Here is a 12,340-nt window from a genome sequence, read left to right as displayed (position 1 = left end):
ATGCGTAATTCTGACATGCATCATGATTTGACTCTTCGAAAAACGCGATACAATCATTCTTGGATACTGAAGCATGCGATCATTAATTTCCCTTAAGGTGCGCGCTCAATTTTGGGTTTACCGTTTATGTCGGAGAATTCTTGCGATGAGTCCTTTCTGCGATTGGAATCGCAGTATCGAGGACTGCGACGTCATTAAGTGTTATCGCAAATTGCCAATATCGCAGATCGCAGTTTTGTATGATCGCAGATCGCAAGATCGCAAGGTTTTCGCTTTATCACTCTGTGCTGCTTATGCGACATTGCGACGTGCGACGTCGCATATCGGCCGTCGGCGATTCCTTAGGTTTTCCCTTTTTGAGCGCTTTTAATGCACGCGATGCGATGGGTTCTCGCGTCGCTCTTTTTCAGTGTATTTATGCGCTTTGGGAAAACGCTTCTCTCTACCTTTGCGACGCGATATAGCTCTTAGGGAGTTAATACAAAAGATATTTTTAAACAAAATATTTTTTGTATTTTTGGTTAAGGGTCCCCCTTTGCTTGATGTTATTACTAATATCAAACAAAGAGGGGGGTTGTTGGTGACCACAACACCACAACAACCTCTTTTATTTCTTCACCCAAATTTTTCATACAATTAACAATCTCATCTACACGAAGAAAATAGTTAGCCACACTTTCATCATTATACATCTTGAGATTTTCATACTCAATCCTGAGGGTTTGAAGTTTTGCTCGTTTTACATTATCATCTCCGTCATAGCTTAGGAAAATCCTGTCCCATATTTCTTTTGCTGATTTTAACTGCATAACATTCACGAATTCTGATTGAGATATACATCCCAATAGAGTATTGACTTCCTTTGCATTTGTTTCATATTTCTTCTTCTCAGCCGGACCTGTAGGAGTTGCTGCTGAAAAGTATATCCTGTATCTATGATATCCCAGACTTCTCTACCCAACGATTGAAGATAGGCAGTAACTCTTACCTTCCAATATACGAAGTTTGTCCCATCAAGAACCGGTGGCCTGATTGATGCTTCCCTATCGTAGTTGCTCATGATGAATGATCTTCCTTCAAGCGATCAAGCTTCTTCAGAAGGACCTGCTCTGATACCAATTGTTGGAAATAATACTGAGAGGGGGGGTGAATCAATATTATTAAGTCAAATATTCCTTTTTTAAAATCAACTGCTATACGGTACTTCAGTTAATTAAACCCGCGTATATACGCAATAATGCAGAAGAAAACCTGCGTATACAATGCAAACATTTAATTTAATTTATCTTTCTAATGTTGATTGTTAATCTATGATTCAGAAGAAAATAATGAGTAACCAGAAACAGTAAAGCAGAGTAGAAAGATAATCACACACAAGAACACAAGATATAAGGTGGAAACCCAATGTGGGTGAAAACCACCTGCTACAATTCGTCTCTATCTTTTCTTTAATTACAAACTTTTTTTACAAATGTACTGGTGCAGTCCTTTTACCAGTACGCAGGCTGCAACCTGCAGAGAGCTACAACTCTCTCTCGTTTTCCAGCTTCTCCTGGAAGGAAGCTACAACCCCCTTAGCTCTTGCACTAGCCAAGATACTAGTATGTAGGTGCTGGCCTACAAAAGGCTACAACCTTCTCCTTCTTTCAAGGACCACGTTTTATAAACATTAATCAACCATCAAGAATTTCTGCATCAACCAATCACCTTTTCACCAAAAACTATATCAACATAAACACCTTTATGATGATTGAACCCAGATCACAGTAACAGTACCACACACCAAAACTGAACCCAGAACACTGCAGCAATAAACAGAAGCAGCAAAAACGCAACTCAAAATGTATACGCTAGTTTAATGGCCTGACACCTGCGCGCATACGATTCTGCGTATGGAACAACCTACGTATACGCTATTTTCCTTCACTAATCTTGCGTACATACGCGCCTTTGCTGAACTGAACCTGCGTACAGATCTACAAACATAATTCGCTCTTTAAAGTATTTAGGCACTGATTAACCCAGATTATCAGATTTATAGATCACGCCTGTGCCAGATATAATAGATCGAAATCATGCAAAGATATTATCATTCAAGACAAGAGATTATGACCCATCAATAGAACTTATCCTTCTTTTCGCTAAGGTTCCTCCTTCATTCAGATCTAGAACTGCTCCACAATACTAATCACCAATATTTCAGATCTCATACATTATCAGATATTCAATAATAATTCAGATGATTCCTTGCCACATGATCTCCTTCCTCTTATATAGTTTTAGGCCTTCCACAATACCACAGTCCAAAACCATAATAACCAGTAACAAGGGCCCAAAACCTGGGGTCAACTAGATACCATGGTCCACAACCATAGGTTCAAGTTCCAAGGACTAATAACCACGGACCAAAAATAAGTTTTCCACCATGTACGTGCTTTTATGTGCATAAAAGTGCGTGTATACGCATATGTGACTTCGAAACGAATAACCCGCGTGTATACGCATCTTCAACAAGGTGTACCTGCGTATAAAAGATTTTCTTCATTCTGAGCACCTAAACTGAGATCTGTCACCAAAGTGAGTTGCCATCAAGGACAACACCTGTAACATAGCGCCACACGTGTGCCAAAATGCCAACACTTATACCATCAGATCATTCGCCTAATGAATGGTTTAGATTGAATAGAAATTACTAGACTTTTACAAGTCAATTTCACATATATTTTTTTAGCTTTGGGGGCGCTGTCCCCAAACCCCTGCCGGGGGACCGCTAGCCCTCAAACCCCCTAGCCAAGGAGGATTAGCCCCCTTGAACCCCCATGGGAGGACAAGTCCCCCCCGCGTGGAGCAGTGTATAGTCTTCATGGGGTATACATCTAGCTAAAACCTTTGAATACAGAAGATAATCGGGCTCCACACCCAACAACGACTGCATGATTAGGATATAATCTAACTAGAAGACAAAATTTATTTCTTTACCTTAGGCTAATATCTTATTTTTCAATCTAGCTATGTTTATCAGTTTATGTAGTGCTTTCTACGTAGTTTTTTCTTTTTTTTAATGCTATTATATGAGCATATGGGTCAAGCCAATATCTTAGTTTTCAATGTTGTTATGTTTATCATTTTATGCAGTTCTTTCCATGTAGTTTTTTATTTCTATTTTTATTCCATTAGATGAGCATTTGGCTCAAGGAAATATCTTAGTTTTCAATGTGGCTATGTTTATGAGTTTATGGGGTGACTTTATGTAATTTTTACTTTATGTTGCTATGCTATCATATTAACAAGTTAGGAAAAATAGAAACAATTAAAAAAATATTGTGTTTATGTTACTAGTTTGGTTTCCCTAATAATAGACCAATAGAGATAATAAACACTGTAAATATATGTTTTTGGAAGTAATATAATATCTCTCATCTTACTATATATATATATATATAGATATATATATATATATATGGTTAAAATAAAAACTATGTGCATATTGTATACCATTTTTTCAATTTTTTCTACGTTTATCAATCTGGCTAGGCTAATAAAAACTATGTACATATTATATACAATTTTTTTTGTCGATTTTGTATGAAATCTAGAAAAGAATATGCACTTAAATTGTTCAAGGAGATTCCATTTATACATTCAAAAATTAAATTTAAACAATAAAAAACATTATCCATTTAAATTGCAACAAATATTTTTTGAGTTTTGTAATCTATGTTAGTGTTGCTCGAGTAAACATGACTTGGTCAAGTTACTAGTGGTTTTAGGCTCTAGGTATACTAATACCAATGGTCTTTCCCATGGTATTATCTATGATGTAGCTTATTTATATGGAAAAACACTCCATGATTATTCGTCTTATTGACGAGTGGGATCAAACAATGATGTCTTTAGAAACCACCACATTCATTGGTGTTCTATGATCCTAACATCTAGTAGGAGAGCCTAAGGTGGGTGTACTAGAATGATAAATATCATAAGAAAGGTGGTGAGAGCTAGAGTGGTGAATATCATAGACAAAAATAATGGCAACATTTCTAAGGTAAGTAACACGATGGTCTATGGAATGGTCCATGGAAGAAGTCGATATGTTGTAGTATTTATTTAGCATAAGGCACAATGTTGTGATCATATGATTAGAATATGTTGTTGAATGAGTCGCAAAGTTTTGATAGCTCAAGTTTATGGAGAAGTTGATGGACATGAGCCAGATGCCCTATATGTACATAGTGACCACAAGCAAAAAGAATGATTGTGAGTTCCTATGTAAATCAGTTGGCTAAGGAGATATGGGCATCATCTATGGTGTGTAAGCATTGGAGGGCGCAAGATAATGAGTATATGGCCTTTCTAGAGAGATATGTTTGATTGAGCAGTGAAAATTTGAGGAGCCTGCAATCTGAATAAGACCCACGATTCCATTAAAGAAGAAGAAATCCATGCATCAATGAGGGATCTCATAGCACTAAAGACATAGAATCTTTGCAAAGTTGGCCAGCGAAGGTGTGATGGTGTTATTGTGGTTTTCAAGCATAGAGCCAAAATGCATGAAGTATGTGAACAAAGGAGTCCTCGAAGTGAATATGGAACTAAAAAACACCTCCACCTATAAAGCTACTTGTTGTGACATTCAAGATATGGTCATGCGAAAAGGAAAATCCACTAAGAAGCATGAAGAAGCCTACCACGTAGAAGTCACTTGTTGAGAATAACACTGCTCTGAAAGCATAGAAGTTATGACTACATGAGAATACAAAGGAGGAGGCGAGCAGTAGAGTTAAAAATGTATCTAGCAAATGAATCTCATAAATCTTGATAAAATGAAACAAAAGAAAATGATGGAAGAGATAGGGATAGATGTAGCAACTCATGCGGTTTTAGCAGTCATGGCATAGAGGCAAAGGGAACCTGTGCAGGGTCAAGTTGAATCAGGTAAGAAAAATTGTTAGCAATAGAGTCAAATGAGATTGTTGCACGAATGATAGATTCTAAGGATATGATATATCAAAAAAAAGTGTTGATTCTCTCATTGACCATGTTTAGGATATGTAGCTTAAATACATGAGAGTTATCTACGAAACAATGTCAATAGTAACATCAATAGAGGAATATTTGAGTACAATGAGGTCTCTCATATTTGAGATGTCATATGAACAAATAAGATATATGATTTTGGACGATGATAAAGATGGGAGTGGCACAATAGACTTTGACAAGTCTGCTTACATGATGACACCAAAAATTGGAGAAATAGATAAGAGGAAAACATTGCCGAGGTCATTTTGTGGAATAGATTAAGATAAAAATGGAAATATCCTTGCCACAAACTTTAAGTGAACTGGTGAAGAGTTTTAATGCGAAGGAGTTTCTATAGCCAGAAATTGGTAGTGGTCTTGTGAGAGATGATAATTTTAATTAAATGGACCAACACCACTTGTATGAGTAGCCACAACAACCAGCTATGACTAAATGATGCATATCATATAGGAAGCTAGAGCCTGTGAAGACATTATGCATGTGTGGTAAAGTTTTGTGTGACCATGACAAAGGAAAGTGTTCATGTGTGGTAAAGGTTATTCTAACTGCGAGAAAGGAAAGTGATGTAGGGTAGCTTTGCTAATGTGGATGTGAAATCCTATGAGACTCGGTGCAACACATTGAATTTTACAAAGAGGAAAGTGGTTGGAAATTAAGCAAAGTTGAAGGTGATGAAGAAGAGTTATATTAATTATATGGAGAAGTCAAGTATAAATGGTGTTGAAAATCCAAGTCACATGTTAAATTGTACCATGAAAAGGCTTCACTTGACTTATGTCTTAGTCAAATGGAGATATTTTAATTTCCACTTCAGTAAGATAACTTCAGTTGCAGTTAGAAGGAGTGACATGGCTAAATCACTCAGTTAATTCATTCAATTCTTGTTTGCAGGCATGAAGTAAAGTTGTGCATGAGTTGATTGCTAAGATTTAGATATTCAATAGAGTTGAATTTAGTGAGGCTCAGTTATCTAAGATCTGATTGATAAGAAAGTACGTATGAGTTCAATTGATTAGTTGTAGTTGTTGTTAACTCACCGATCTCTTAGTTAAATAGTCAAGTTACTAAAAATAACCCTAGTCCTGTATGCAAGTTGATTTTCCTAGTGGAGAGGAGGAAAAAGGAATATTTTAATCATTATTATATCCTAGTGAGTGTATAATGTTTGTGTGTAGCAGGTGACACATTTCTATTGGAATTTTCACAAGGAAATAATAGATTCTGTATTCTTTAGGAGTAGGAATTGTGCAAGGAAATAGGAGGAAAAAAGAAGCCTATTTTGGCTAAGTATTGAGAATAGAAAACTCAGGAGGATATGAATATTGCAGTGTAGGTTGAGCTTCAAGCATTGTAGTAGATCATTATTCTCATTTTATATAATACAAATAGAGGAGGTTTTTTTCCCAGTTGGCTTCCCCAGTAAATACTGGGCTCATTATGATTGAATAATTGCATGTGTTTCTATTTCCAACTTTCCTTCCACAGAATTTGGTAGAAGAAATTTTTGTCTATTGATTTCAGTTTGATTTCATTAGTATATATGAATATTTAGTTATTTCTACATAGTATCAGATATTTTGAAAACTACATAGAAACCAAGTTCCTGATCAATCTCTTAAGAACTTTTGAATATCATATTTGTGGTGATGGTATTTTCTTCATTATAGGAAAAATGTCTTTTAATGGATTGAGGCTTGAGTATGCATTGAAGGAAAAGTCAATTTTTACTACTTCGAAAGACATGATGGAAGTTGTACCAGATGAAAATGGAGTATTGGAGTACATACAAACTAATATTCCATCTCCATCAACATCATATGCACAACAATTGACTCGGTGGAAGAAAGACACAACAAAAAGATAGGAGGATTATCCTAGAGGGAGTCATAGACCACGTCATTTTGAATTTCCATGGCAAGGATATTGCTTATGAAACATGGAAAACCCTCACAGGCCTATTCTAAAGAAGCAAAGATGCTAGGAAGTTGGCATTGAAAGATAAGGTCAATAGCATTTGAATGTGTAAAAATGAAACCCTTGTCCAATACCTATCCAGATTCACTCAGGTTAGAGATGATATTGGAGTTGTTGGAGAGAATGTGCCATCATCTAAACTTTTGAGATTAGCACTCCTTGGTCTTCTGAAATCCTAGAACAACTTTCAAGATTGAATTAATTGTAGAGACAAGCTCCAAGATTAGGAGAGACTTTGGTCTGACTTGCTGCAGGAGGAGATTAGAAGAAACAATAGAGGTGGTGTCACATCCACAACTAATGAGGAAGAAAATTTTTCTTTAGTAGAAAGATGCCCAAGAAAGGCAAAGGCAAGAAGGCCCAACGTAAGGCATAATCCAACCAGAACCATGGAAAGATGAAAGACCTCAGTAAATTAAATTATTTCGCTTCCATGAGTATGGAAATTATGCAACCAAGTGTCGACAAAAGAAATGTAGTAAGAAACCTACATCAGGCTCAGGAGGAGATGCTCTCACATCAAATTTGGATTTGGATTTCACTCAGATTACATGCATGTCTAGTATGGTACGAGTTAGTATATGGTACTTAGACTCTAGTGATACATTTTATATGATAGGAAATAAGGAGTTCTTCAACAACTTAGAGGAGAAGGACCTACAATTACATGTAGAACTTGGAGATGATAGAATGTATAGTACAAAATATATTATCATTGTCACCCTTAAGAGGGCTTCAATGTCCCATCTTCACCTAAAGAATGTAATATATGTGCCTGGTGTGAAAAAAAATCCAGTTTCTGTAGCTGCATTAGAACATAGGGGATATGATGTGGTGTTTAGTAGAGGAGAGGTATATTTGAAGCATGTTGTTATTGGATAAGTAAAAAAAATTGGTGTTACAGTTAAAAATATGTATAAGCTAGAGGTGGATGCATGTGTCACATTGAGTAGTAAGGAAAAACATGTTCAGGGGCGAGATGTTGGAGAGTTATGGCATAAAAGCATGGGACACATACACCATGGAGATTTAAAATTAATGTAGTAGATAACCATTGAACTTCCAAAATGCACCCTTGATCAACATGATGCTTGCAAGGGATACACTCTTGGAAAATATGTTAAATACTCCTTCTAGGACTGAGATAACATTGCTAGAGCCAGTTGGAGTGAGTTCACTAAGATGTATGTGGACCATTTCCCACAATCTTGTCTAGAAATCACATGTATCATGTGATCATCATTTATTATTTTTCCCATAAATGTTGGATCTGTTTCATGAATAAGAAATAATCGAAAGAAAATTAAATCCCTGAGAAGTGATAAAGGAGGAGTGTGCGTGTCTAATGCTTTCAAAAAATTATGTTCCAAGGAGGGTATTATAAGGGGGTTTATTCAACCCCATAACCAAAATAAAAATGGGATTACAGATATGAAAAGTATTATAGGAGTTTCTAGAGAAACGTTGCATGAACAGGGGTTTCCACTATCCTTGTGTGCAAAAGATTGTAATACAATTGTTTACTTGCAGAATAGGAGCCCTCACAAAATTCTTGGAATGATTACACCTGAAGAGGCTTTCATTGGGAGGAAGTGAGATGTCTCTAGCTTTGACATTTTTGGATCCAAAGTCTATTTTAATGTTTACAAATATAGTAGGAAAATGTTGGAGCCCACTAGACATAGGGCGATCTTTGTAGGTTATATAAGACGCCTTATATTTACCAAGTGTACATGACCTTACTCGGGATTAATGTTATGAGGTGGGATGTTATTTTTGATGAAGAGAAATATATGAGGAAATATCTACGGTGAGAGCTAAGCATACCACCAGAGGAGGAGCTTCTAGCTCCAGAGGAGGAGTGTTGTTGGGAAAAGTATCCATTTCGGAATGCCCCTATCCAACTCTAAGGTGTGATAGTGCCTTAGCAACAAACGAGGTAAATTAATTGAGTATTCTTCTTTATGAAATGCAAATGAGGAAGAAGGATGTAACTAACCTGTGTCTTCCGCTGATTTGCCGATCCAAATCACTCCTCTCTTCAGTAGCTCCCAGCTTCTTGCTCCTTCACCGGCCTAGCTTCACCAAATTCCTGCAAGATCACAAGAGAGAGAAACTACACAAAGATACAAATATACATTCATAAAAATCTCAAGATCAGATTAAGCTAAACATGTAAGCATAACAAAACATCATTGGTACACAGCATGTAGGAGAAACTCAAATAGTTTATTGATAGAATAAGAAAGTCCAAGAGGAGATACAACCAAGTGAGTTCCGATCGAGCATCTACCTCCTAGCAAAGGAATCCCTTCCTCTCCTCCAACAAAGCATAAATCACCCAATGTACTAATCTCAATCTCAAACCAACAGCAATTCTCTGCAAAGTACAAAATTCCAGCCTCCTGAACCTCTGGGTGAGAGATCCATATATAGATGAAAGCAGAGAGGATGAGTCAGCTTATGTTTTGACTTGTGTCTTCTCTTTGTCAGTTCTTGCTTCCACTTGGAGGTTTAGAGCCTCTTACTCATCACTAGTCGAATTCATTGAGGCAAGTGTCATTGGAGAAGATTCTGGAAGCTTCGATGGTCTTTCCACCTCGTTGAATGAGCTTGCCATTTGTCATTTCCCGCTCAGTGCACCCTGGTAGTGCTTCCACCTGTGTTGCAATGCACCTACCCAATGTAGCCTCTACATTTCAACGCAGGCAGCTAGTGGAGCCTCTGAATTGATCCTGAATCGACTGTTTCTGAGTGGTTTTTGGTGGAGAACTTCTGGGAGAAGTTGTCATTGGTTGACCTTGTTCCTTTAGGGGCAGGAACAAATCTTTTAGGGACATTGGATCCCTTGAATTATGGACATTTCATGATCAATGTTGTAAGGCACAAAAATGTCTATAACAGTTGCCCCCTAAAGTATGAGGTCGTTTATCGGGTGAAATGATTTATTAGGAGGATCCGAAGTTCTTCCAATGCTGGGAGGAGACCTGTAATAAGATACAATACAATACATTATTTTTCATACTATTTTTATGATCTAGCTGAGGCGGGCATTCCCATGCTCAGCTTTATAAATTCATTTTTATGCACATAGAGCAGACAATGCTCTGATGGTAGACTAATGATTTTGATGAAATCATCATCCTTTTGGTAGGATGATTATCTGCTGCAATGCTGTACATGTCAATGTCTTTATTTTTCCTGAATATATATCGTAGCCCGGATGGATGAAACTAGATCCAGGGTCTTCAATCTCGTCCAATCTTAACTCTAAGTACAAGTCGATCCATGTGAGAAATGTTCTGAATTCGAACATGGAAAGACATCGCTTGATTACCAGTCAATGATGTAAACCGTTAACAAGCGCGAGAGGAATCACCGATAATGATAATGACCCTCAAGGTACTACAGTACAACTCACGTGGTGTGAATAAAGGACATGGCATCTAACTCCACGCAAAATCTTTCGGTCTAAGGTCATTGATGTATACCTGTTGCCGGAAGCGAGAAACTTGCCATTGAGGCATGCAAGCTTCAAAGTACCGAAAGGGGTGTCCCTAGATCAACTTCTTGGATAATGAGCTGATGTCAACAAGAAGCGATCCGTCAAAGGAGGGCCTTAATGTATCCCACATCAGTGACACAGAGCGGAGCAAATGATTTTGATGGAGGTGAAAACGATCTGATGATATATGGTTTAGGGTGGCGGTCATGAAAGAATGAAGGATAATGTATGGTAGTGCACGGGACACGGTTGACTTTTCTGGATGACTTCTCTTGAACATATCGGTGACACTTATGTGATGGATTGGTAGAATTTACCCCAAAGATGGATGGTATGGCGAGACCATGGCGATGTGGCCGGTGAATGAAACAACCCAACCCGACTCAGGCACGGAGTGGAAGTGTCATGTTCAAGAGTGACTTGCTACCAATAAAGTTCTTTGAGTTTCTTCCCAATTTTTCCCCAGTCATTGCTGACCAGTACTTCTTTATTTTCGTCAAGCTTGAGGAGGATAGCATATGCTTGTTCTATAATTTTCCCTTCGCGCAAACCCATCGCTATGTTTTAACGAGCCTAGTGATAGTGAAACTCGGTCTCGTCTAAAGACAAGTTTTTCGCTATTAATGTTTTTAATGAGTTTAACGACAAAGATAACTCGGTCCCTTTTCATTTTTAGAGAGTCTAAAGAGGTACGTAAAGATAACTCCAAAGGTCCTTTTTTGACATCTAATCCCCTAAGTCCAAAAAAAGTATAAAATAATACAGAAGGGATGAATTTTCGATAGTTTTAACGAGCCGAACAAAACAAGCGCTCGATCTTTTTGTGCAATAATCCCTCAGGTCCAAAAAGATTAAAATCTAGAGGAGGAATAGCACTTCCGGTCGCTTTAACGAGCTGGAAGGCAAAAACTCAGAAATCTTTTCATATTTTATGAGTCAGGTGAAAAGAGCTTAAAGAAGACTCGTCTTTTGAGGAACGAGTGATAAAACGGGTTAGCAGTTGATTCCAGGTAAGGGTTGGAATTTTCCAATCACGGCAGTGTCAGAAGGATGGCTAGTGAAATCACTCTTCGCAGTTGTTCCTAAAAACGGGTAAACAATGGAGGTGAATAATCGGCCAATGGAAAAGTGGAGGTGACGGTGCAAACACGACCAAGGCTTTAATGGCTGATAATGTTACATTCGCAGTGGTTATTTACTGGAGGGTGGTTCATTTTTTAACGAGCTTAAACGTGGAAAAACACTGCTCGATCTTATGTTTATTTTTTAACGAGCATGAACTATGTGCTAAAACTGCTCGATTAATCCAGTCATATGATAAGAATGTCTCATGTAAGATGCCATTTTTTATGGGGCTTGCACCTTACAAAGCTATGCCCCGCATCCTTTCTTTATGCAAGTTCAGAAACGACTAATCCTACGAGTTTAAAGGGTTAGAGGTCCTAAAAATTTTAAAAATAAATATCCGCCCCTTGCATGCACTCCAAAAGGTTTGCATGCCCCCAGGTATAAAGTATGATTTCAAGGTTACCCCTCAATTTGCAGGTAAAACATTTGTTCTACCAGGAAGGACCTACCTCTTTCAGGTTACCAAAGATTGTCTCATTTGCACAGCAAACAAAACACTTCTTCAGCGATGTCTACTGAGATAGACAAAGGTGAATGACGACGCCCACCGATTCACATAACTTTGACAAAAGAATCTTATTCTAGAACAACCCCTCTTCCAATCACGGACGGGGTACAGACTAGTCGTATTCTCCCGCGGAAACCTACCCTATACCCAAAGTTTTCCTGCCGAAGCAGACCAGGACGCATGCC

Source organism: Pinus tabuliformis, chromosome X, assembly GCF_031772625.1.
Source record: "Pinus tabuliformis cultivar Carrire ecotype Pingquan chromosome X, CPIR1, whole genome shotgun sequence".
NCBI lineage: Eukaryota > Viridiplantae > Streptophyta > Pinopsida > Pinales > Pinaceae > Pinus > Pinus tabuliformis.
This window is presented reverse-complemented; position numbering follows the sequence as displayed.